Source organism: Carya illinoinensis, chromosome 6 (assembly GCF_018687715.1).
Source record: "Carya illinoinensis cultivar Pawnee chromosome 6, C.illinoinensisPawnee_v1, whole genome shotgun sequence".
In the NCBI taxonomy this organism is placed as follows: Eukaryota; Viridiplantae; Streptophyta; class Magnoliopsida; order Fagales; family Juglandaceae; genus Carya; species Carya illinoinensis.
Genome location: NC_056757.1, coordinates 28,801,579 through 28,812,449, shown reverse-complemented (window position 1 = coordinate 28,812,449; position 10,871 = coordinate 28,801,579). Strand labels below are relative to the sequence as shown.

The 10,871-nt window shown below is 37.5% G+C and overlaps 1 pseudogene; it reads right to left on the bottom strand.

The window, feature by feature from the left end:
- Window positions 1-773: 773 nt before the first annotated feature.
- Window positions 774-10,134, bottom strand: LOC122314129 (annotated as a pseudogene).
- Between the last annotated feature and the right edge of the window lie 737 nt (window positions 10,135-10,871).

Below are 10,871 nucleotides of genomic sequence, written 5' to 3'. Positions count from 1 at the left end.
AGTATTCACAATTCCATTTTCTTTCAAGTTTTTTTCATATTACTTTTTCTTTCAACTGAGAGTTTGGGGTTAATGATGGGAAAATTTCTATTGACACAGTAGCCCAGCCATTACACTTCTTCTCTCGTTGAGAAGTAATCCCTTCTTGATTTGGAGCTTCCAGATTTCAATTGGGTGCCGGCAACTCCAAGTTCAGTCCATCACGTCTCTCTGTAGCGAAGTTCCTCAAGATCGCACGGTGATTTTTACGGCAGCTGCATTTGATCACGGATGGCTTGGGGAAGTAGAAGAAGGCACGAAAGAGAGAGAGAGAGAGAGAGAGAGAGAGTGGTAAGGGAAATGCCAACTGAGCTAAGTGTCGTAAGTAAAGGCAAAGAAGGAACTTGGAGGCTTAAGGGAGATCTGGTACCATTGGATGCAATAAAAGGTCTAGATTAAATGCATGTAACCTTAGTAGTGATGACTTGTATGAGAGACACGTGGGAGCTTGAGGTGTTTGTGATTTAGTGAAGTAGTATTATTATTTTCCTTTACTGTTATTTTTAATTGATAACCGTAAGTAAGAATAGCAATGTTACCAGTTTGTTAGTGAATTCCCATATACATGGGCACGAGATAGTGTAGATAGTTATGTTGAATATTATTACAACTTTCTTTTTCTCTACTATGAGAATTCTCTCTTCTTCTTCTTCCTGGAGGTTACTCCCCTCTAAGCGAGTGTTCATCTTCTATATTTACTACTTCTCCACTATTATTTCCTTGTTACATGGTCTTCACAAGGAGTGAAGCATTATCTGAACACCATGTTGTGGCCGAAGGGTGAGAAGCTGTGCAGGTGAGTGGACATAGGCTGGCAATAGGGTGAAGGCGTAGCGTTGAAGAATCATCGAAAGATCAATCTTTGTTTTGGTGGTGGCGAAGTTCAAGCCCACACAATTTCGAGGTTCGATGCCAAAGGGAATATAAGCGGCTGAGTTATTGTTAGTAGCTTTGGCAACCCCTTCTGAGAATCTCTCTAGTTTGAAGAGATGAACGTCTTCTCCCCATATATGAGGGTTATAGTGAACTACTAGTATTGGGATGTACAATGCCATATCAGTTGGAATTGTGAGATTTCCCAGTCTAACTTTCCTTTCAACTTGTCTTGTTATTACAACTACAGGAGAATATAATCGTAGAGACTCATTGATGATCATGCTCATCTGCATGGAAAAAGTAAACCAAAAAAATTAAGAATTTGGGACCTAGGCAATTTATTTGTGTTTAATGACTAGTCATGAGTTTGGATTCTTACAGTCTTGAGTTTTGAGATGCCGTCCGAGTTTGGATTTTGCTGGCCGAATAAATTGAGCACCTCCTTTCTTGTTTTCTCTTGCCATTCTGCATGGGTTGCAAGAAGAAAGACTATCCATGAAAGCAAACTGCTTGTGGTTTCATGCCCAGCAACGTAAAATGTCTTGCACTCATCCACCAGATCTTCTACTGAAATTCTTTTGTTAGCATCGGCATCACGATGAGACTTTACAAGCAATCCAAGAAAATCATCCCCAAAGTTGGCTATCTTTCATGTCATTACCTTTTCCTCTTTTCTTAACTATCTCTAAGGTTCAAATCACTCCAGATAACTCCTTCGAGATTCACTTATCTTATCCACTAGATCAGTCACATTTGAATGCTACAGATAAACATTCCTCTATTTTAGGAGATAACTCTTGACAATATTTGAATTCCTGTTATCTTGTATTTTTTGCATTTCAAACTTCCTTTGTAATTGTATATAAATGAGAATAGTCACACGGTTTTTGGTATTGAAGCCAAGACCATTTTACAAGATTTTACTGAGTTTTACATGGTATCACAGCCATTGGCATACACCTAGTCTCAATCGATCCTTTTCTTCTCACCTATGGCTTCCTCTTCTTCCGCTTCCTCCAATGTTACCTTTGCTCCACCAAACATTGGACATCTTGCGTTGATTAAGCTGAGTGACTCAAATTATCTCATATGGTCATCTCAAATTGTGCCAGTATTAAAAAGTCATGACTTGATGGGCTCGTGGACGGTTCTGAGCTGTGTCCATCAAAGTTCCTTGTTGATAGTCAAGGGGGATCAACTCATTCTCTTAATCCAGATTATATTCTATGGAATAAGAAAGATCAGTGTGTGTTAAGTTGGATCAATGCAACTCTTTCTGACAAGGTGCTAGCCTCTGTCTATGGAATCACTTCTGCTCGAGAGGTGTAGAGCTCTCTAGCAAACAAGTTTGCCTCTCATTCCCGAACCCGTGTGCACCACCTAAAGTGAAAGCTGCAGACTCTTCATCAAGGGTCAATGAAGTGCACTAATTTTCTTGAAAAGGCGAAACTGTTGTCAGATGAATTAGCTATAGTTGGTAAGTCACTTGAGGATGATGACTTAATGTCTTATATCGTGAGTGGTCCCAACCCCTCATTTAATCCCTTTATAACCTCTCTATCCTTTGCTACTAGAGACAAAAATGTTTCTTTTGAAGATTTTCAAGCCGAGCTCTTATCCTATGAACTGTTACTGGAAAACCAGACTAATTCTAGACCCCCTGAGACCAATAATTTTGCATTCTTCACTCCTAAATCCAACCAATAGCAGTACAATCGCAAACCCAAAAATCCAAGTAAACCATATTCACGTCATCCAAATTCACTAAATCCTCCTCCATATTCGCCTCATCCTCGTCCTTCATTTTCACAAAAACCTTCTGGTTTACCTACCTCACCTCAGCCAAATCAGATGCAGCATTCATTTTCCACTCCCAAGTCACCTTGTCAAATTTGTGGAAAGTTAAATCACAAGGCATTAGATTGTTTTCACAAAATGGATTATGCATATTAGGGTCGTCATCCACAAACTCAATTAGCTGCTATGGTGGCATATTCCAACGTTGAGCATGAGGAAGAAACATGGTTTGCTGACAATGGAGCTAATCAACACATTACTGCCAATCTGGAGCATCTCACTCTGCAGCAACCATACATAGGACAAGAAAATGTAGATGTTGGTAATGGTCAAGGTTTTAGTATTGCACATATTGGTACTACTATTTTTCATACTCCTAAAGCTAAATTAAACCTCAAACGTGTCCTTCATTGTCCTCAAGTTTCTGCCAATTTACTTTCCATCAATTAATTCTGTCTTGATAATAATTGCTTCTTTATTCTAACTAGTACTCATTACTTTGTCAAGGCAATACAAACAAGGGCGACACTACTGGAAGGCAGGAGTAAAGGTGGTCTCTATCCAATCCATTTGCAATCAATGTCAATCAATAAATCACATGCTTTGGCAGCCGTTGTAGAAATTAAAGCACCATTTTCTATTTGGCATTCTAGATTAGGTCATGCTTCTCTTCCCATTGTATCTCAATTGTTAAACAAACATTCCTTACCTGTTGACGGATCAGTGAATAAAATGCACTTATGTGAACCTTGCCAACTTGGCAAAGGTAAACAACTTCCTTTCCAACCTTCTACTCGTGTTTCTTCCTTTCCTTTGAAGTTAATTCATACTGATATATGGTCCTGTTCTACAAAATCTATTAGTGGCTGCAAGTATTATGTTATATTCATTGATGATTTTTCACGATTCTCATGGTTTTATCCTCTTCAAAATAAATCTAATGTATATGCTTGCTTTGTTAAATTTAAAACACTAGTTGAAAACCAATTTTCCTGTAAAATTAAGCAATTACAATCGGATGGAGGTGGAGAATACATGTCAAACCAATTTCAATCATTTCTTACCTCTAATGGAATCCAACATCGCCTAACTTGTGGTCGAAATGGGCTTATCTCTGTTAGCTCAATCATTTTTGCCCATTAAATTTTGGGTTGATGCCTTTTTGAGGTCCATCTTTCTCATTAATAGACTGCCAACTCCTATCCTTGATAATCAAACACCATATCTTGAATTATTTGGGAAGTATCCTGATTATACCTCTCTACGCAACTTTGGTTGTGCTTGTTTTCCATTGTTACGACCATATGCAACTCACAAATTAATGTTCAGATCCAAACGTTGCATATTTCTAGGCTATAGTTCTCATCAAAGTGGATATAGATGCCTGGATCCTGTCACTCAAAAAGTATTAATCTCACGGCATGTTGTGTTTAATGAGAACACATTTCCTGCTAAGGATGGATTGCAGTCCCCTAAACCTCTTCCAGTGGTCTCATCCCAAGGTACGATTTTACCTTCTCCTTCTTTTTCTTTATCTACTTCTAATTTAACACATTCATCTCCAATTATTTTGGATTCACTTGATTCTCGACTATAATCCTTACCTGCCCATACTTCTCCTGATATTTCCACTCTACCCTCTCCCATACCTGGTCCAGCTCCTATCCCCTCCATATCCGAAGTTTCCTCTTCTCCCAATCAATCTCAACACCCCATGACAACTCGCTTCCACTCTGGCAACCTCAAACCTCACTTTTTCAGATTTTAAACTTTACTCCACCAGATATCCTCTCCAAGCATTATCCAATAATGTGACTTTACTTGAACCAAACTCTTACTAACAAGCTGCTTTATTACCTGAGTGTTGTACTGCTATGAAAGAGGAATATGATGCTTTATTTGGCTAATGAGACATGGACATTATGTCCCAGACCTATTGATCATAATGTGGTGGGAAATAAATGGATGTATAAAGTCAAACAAACACCCACAGGTGAGGTTGACAGACTCAAAGCCAGATTAGTGGCACTAGGTTTTGCTCAAGAAGAGGGTGTTGACTTTACTAAGACTTTTAGTCCAGTAATTAAGCCTTCTACTGTACGGATTATTCTTACACTTTATGTTCAATTTGATTGGGAAATTAGACAGCTTGATGTATCTAAGGCTTTTCTTCATGGGATCTTGCTAGAGGATGTATATATGGAGCAACCTAAGGGGTTTGTTAATTTAGATTTTCCAAATTATGTTTGCAAACTGAACAAGTCGCTATATGGCCTCAAACAAGCACCTCGTGCTTGGTTTATGCGTCTATCTCACACTCTACTTGAGTTCAGCTTCCTATCCTCCTCACCAGTGGATACCTCCATATTTGTCTATCATAAGGGCAATATTCATCTATTTGTCCTCATCTATGTGGATGATATTCTTGTTACAAGTACAGATCCTTCTCTCATTCAGTCTCTAATAAGGAAGCTGCAGACCGAGTTCAAGATGAAGGATCTTAGTCCTTTAGGCTATTTTCTCGGCATCCAAGCAAGTCGTAACTCTTCTGGATTACATCTTCGACAATCCAAGTACATTAGGGATCTTCTTCATCGCACCAAGATGGCTGAGGCCAAACCTTCTTCCTCCCCTTGTACCATAGGTCTTAAATTATCTACTCATGTTGGTGAGCCACTCACAGCTTCTCAAATTACAGAATATCGCCAAACTACGGGTGCACTCCAATATTGCACCTTGACTGGACCTAATATAGCTTTTTTCTGTCAACCAATTGTGCCAACATATGCATTGTCCTAATTTTGTTCATTGGACAACAGCAAAACATGTCTTACGCTATTTAAAAGGCACCATTGGTCTGGGATTGTGGTACACTAAAGGTGAGCAAACTCTTCAGGCTTTTTGTGATTCAGATTGGGCTAGTAATCCCGATGATCAATGAACTACTATTGGGTATGGTGTCTTCTTTGGCTCTTGCTTAATATCATGGACTACTAAGAAACAATTTGTGGTAGCTCGTTCTAGCACTAAAGCAGAATATAGGGCATTAGCCATTACTACTGCTGAGCTTTATTGGATTTGTATGCTACTCAAAGAACTCCATATTTCTTTGCCTACAACTCCTACTATTTGGTGTGATAATAGTGGTGCTCTTGCTCTTGCTTCTAATCCAGTGTTCCATGCTCGCACTAAACATATTGAAGTTGATTTTCACTTCATCTGCGAGAAAGTTGCTAATCGGGATATCTCCCTTCAGTTTATTAGTTCTTATGATCAAATTGCTGATATTTTCACAAAGGGACTCAATTCAGCACGGTTTGGTCAGCTTCGCGACAAGCTAATGGTGGTTTCTCTCCCCATTAGCTTGCAGGGGGATGATAACCACAAGGTTCAAATCACTCCAGTTAACTCCTCCAAGATTCACTTATCTTATCCACCAAATCAGTCACATTTGAATGCTACAGATAAACATTCCTCTATTTTAGGAGATAACTCTTGACAGAATTTAAATATATTTGAATTCCCGTTATCCTGTATTTTTTGCATTTCAAACTTCCTCTGTAATTGTATATAAATGAGAATAGTCACACGGTTTTTGGTATTGAAGCCAAGACCATTCTACAGAATTTCACAGAGTTTTACATAATATAGAGTCGCGTAAACCCTTTTCAAGCTTTTCCGATTCGATTTCATGTTCAGTTTTAGAAAATTTACTGCTAAATGGACGATAGAGTAGTTAATGGAAATGAGAGCCTGCAAAGCAATTCACAAAAGAATCTATAACAAGTGTACGTAGTTCTGTGCTCCCTGTGGTAGGGCTACATATATATTGGACTTGCCTGATGCCAGGAAACCTGATTTTATGAGTATTTCTGGATGTTATCAACGCCATTTTCATCAACATTTGAAAAATGTGCTTCCCCTCCAAGTAACTGTTGCCAAAAGCTATCCTGGAAATCACTTCTGAAGTCATGAGATTAAATTCTTCAAAAACCTCAATCTCTTTGCCTTCATGGAATTTCCACCTTTCTAGCATCTGCTCCACACTACTGATCATTGCTGGAACCATACTCTGGAAAAAGAAATCCCTTCTTAATTATTAAGCATGAATGCAGAACTACTGTAATTAGTTTGCTTCTTATGGTCGCTTAAAACATGTTCTTCAACTGCAGGAATAGCACTTTTGCAGCTTGTGCTAACTTGCAACGGTAATATATATTTATATTCTAAGGGGTTACATTCAGCCTCTCGGCATGGAAGGCATAATTGGCCAGTTTCCGCATCTTTGCCCACTTTTCACCTTCAGAAGTGACAAGCCCATCTCCCAAGAGCTTCTTGACAGAGTCTGTGGCCTCTTCCTTTGGATAAACTCTTTCCCTATTGTATAGTATCTCTTTGATGAGATCTGGTTCTGTTATGACCAGTTGAGCTTTATTTCCATGGCATTGAAGATAATTCTTCCCTGGTCCAAAGAAAAAATTCAATGAATTTGTTTCTTGCAACTACTTATATATGTAGAATTGATCAGGAAAATGTGGTTGAAGGATTTGTTACCGTATAGGTTGATCCATGAGTGAATACGAGGCTGAACTCTGGCAAGTATATCATCATGTGTTAGATTCATGGGCCTGCTGATCATCATGACCACCTTTTGCATGCTGAAAATTTCTTCGGTGTTTCCATGGATGAATCTGTAGGAAGGACCTCTGATTCCCTATGAATGCATTAGATGTTGTATGTGAACTGGGGTCCACCATAGTTTGTGAAGGAGCTGGACGAGAGCTAAGATGAGGTACAGGCACAGAGCGATTGGAAGACAGATCATGAAAAGGGTTTCCACCATGGCACCCATGATTCTGTTTTTACAAGGAAAACTAATTTTGCAAAATTACTTGAGAATAGTTTTCGAGATTATTCGATCAATGACCTCCTTTTATTGCTTCTCCTCGATGTTTCTTGTGATGTGCAATCGAATTAAATGCTTTAAAAGAATCATCAAGCTCAATTTGTTTGTTCTTTGATGATACAGATTAATAATGCTACTTGATCATCTGAAACTTATTGCTCAAATGATCCTCTTGATACGGCACCACTATGTGATGTTACGTGATTTATTCAGAAAAATTAAAAACAAAAGAATAGAGAGGACCTAGAGTTTGAATCTTTTTTTAATAAACCATGTGGCACTGTTGAATCAGGCGCCTTCTATTAAATGCAATGGCCTTACCGAGTACCCTCAACAAAACCGTCCCATAATTGTTGAAAATAATATTTAACCTTAAAGATTTTGTCCAATATGTACATGAAGATGTCCTCATGTTTTCGTTTTATTCATTTATATGGTTCTAGTAAAGACATGTTTGTTTGCCATATGCGAGTGTTTTGTCGATCAAAACAGCCATTGTGCATAAAATTAAAATGCTTTTAGTTTGGACTTTTTTTTTATAAGTACAACTATATCATGTTTCACGCTGCTGTTCTGTTTCTTGCAGCCGAAGTACTGTGTTTGATTGTGTTTATTTCTAGTTTTAGGTTGCCTAGGATTAGTCGTTGTAGTGTGGCTTATGTCTTTATTGTTTCTAATAAAAACATGCATATATGTTTGCCTGCCATATCTGTGTGTGTGTTTTTGTTTTGATATCGTTGGAATTAGGGGAATTTTGTCACAACCAAAACGCAAGAAGAGGCATCATGCTTGCTTGATAACGCATCTGAAATTAAAAATGCTCTTTTTTGAGCTTTTTTTAGATTGATCTAAATCTTGTACCTTGCTGCTGGTCTATTGCTCGCAGCCATTGTGCATTTGGCTATGTTTGTTTGTAGTTTGTTGGTTGGCCATTTGTGGTGTGGCTTATATGGCCTTAACCTCGCATGAGATTATGTAGGGCTGTTCATCCGGGGACCGGAATCCGATTCTAGTTTTAGGCCCGAATTTGAAAAACTGGATTAATCGAGTTCGGGTACCGGGTTTTATAAACTGAAAACAAAGAAACCTAATTCTAGCTGCCGCCTCCCACCCCCTGACCCATTTCAGATCTCTCTCTCTCTCTCTCTCTCTCAAGCCACTTTAGAAACCAATATCGACCAACTATATGCTGTTTAATCTTTCGTTTTGTCCAGAACCAGACGCATGGCTCAACGATCATCTCCTTTTGTCCTCAATCCCTCATCTCGCCGGTGACCTTTCAGTAAGTCTCTCTCCCGATCTATGAACAATCAATGTAAATGTGATAGATCTAATGATTTTGTGAACTGGGTCTCTCTGTACTTGGATAGAATTGGATCTTTCGGCTTTGAAGCATTTTTTTAGGGTTTTTTTTTTCTTTTATTACTTTGTTGATTTGAGGAGTATTTGGATATATATTTGGGAATATATACGACAATCTATTTGTTATTGGCAGAGGGACATGGAGGAGAGAGGGTCATGGACTCATGAATGGTCACTTCAAAATTTGTGAAAGGGGAAAAAATGGAAAAACCCATAAGGGAGAATTTACATGGCACCAAATGGGAAAGGCCAAAGCAGTAAGAGGGCTTTTTTGTTTTTTGTTACGTAGTAAGAGGGCTTAGGTTCAGAGATTTGGATGAAATTTTACGGTCGTTTCATCTGCGACTGTGACATGGCCACGAATTCTGTATGCTTAATACTTCACCGCATTTTAGTTTTAAATTTATGTTGTTCTAACAAGGATTATTCCAGAGTAGCATATGTTATATGTACAGATCAGGCATAAATTTCTGCTAGAATTAAATGATGATAATCGGTGAATTTATTTTGCCTGCCTGCTAGGGATTTGTCTCTATTCTCAATGTTTGGTGTATGTGAATGATTCTGGAGATATGGTCTATAATTTGTATGTGGGCATGTGTGTTGGAGTTCTTACTGGACTTCTTGAAAGATAAGTTTTTAAAGGGTTAGAAGTGGTTGTTTGACTATTATCCTTTCTATTAATTTATCCATATATATGCACTAGATACATTCTATAGTTATTTATTTATAGCGCCATTTTCTCATTTAAAGTTTCTTCTCTGAAGTTCATTCTGTTATTGTAGCTCTTGGAGATTGTTGTAGACACATTTGATACATTAGTAAGTTCATGCGCTCATTTAGACAGAGTTCTTCCATATGTTACAAATTTCCAAATCATAAAGTTTTTGAAAAGCATTGAAGATACAGTTCCAAGAAATGGTTTTGACATGAAAGCGAAACTCTCATGGACCAATAAAAAAAGCTAATGCAATGACTGCTTATTGAAAAAAGTAATGCAGTGATCGACTTCATGGGCAGTGCTTTGTCCTTAGTGTTCCCAATAAATGAAACAGACTCCTCCAGTAAAATAGGACAATTAGATATGTAATTTTCATATATTGTAGTTGTGTTTTGTAATGTAGTGTATAAATATCAAATAATGTAATTAGTTAAAAAGGTAATTAGTTTTATTTTATTTTATTTTTGGAATGAGACACTTCTTATAACATTAACTAGAAATATTTTTTGTTTTATATATAAAAAAAGATGATTTTCAACATTTTTTCTTGAAGAAGTTGTAATAGAATATAGGCTTTTAGATTTTTTTTTTAAAAAAAACTATCCTTCTCAACATTATCTTTTTCTAGGAAAAAAAAAAACATATTAACATGTAATAAGCTTTTGTAAAATTAAAAAAATCCGGGTATAGCACAGAACCCAGATTTCAGGGTTGTAAAAACCCAGGTTCATATGGGTTCCAGCCCGGATCATAACCCGCACTAATCCGATCCAGAATCCGGCCTGGATTTGAAACCTGAGTTCCGAGCCGGGTATACCCAGATTCCCGATCTAGAACCCGGAAGAACTGTCTTAAGATTATGCTCAATTTTGCTGTAGGATTCGTTCACAATATATGGTAATTCCTTCTTAGCAGGTAGGCCGAGAGCTCTAAATCATGTTATTGGAATCAATTACAATATCCAGGAAAAGTAATACTTCAAATTTTTATCGGAATTTAAAAGCCTAAAGCATGATAAAAAAAAAAAATACATGTGAAGTGGACTTCACCATATTTATTGATATCCAATTTTTTTAAATTTTTTTTTTATAAGTATTGTTATCCAAAAAACTATATTTGCATATTTATACCCTATATACGAAAACCTCCTAAATTATCATCTAATTATCA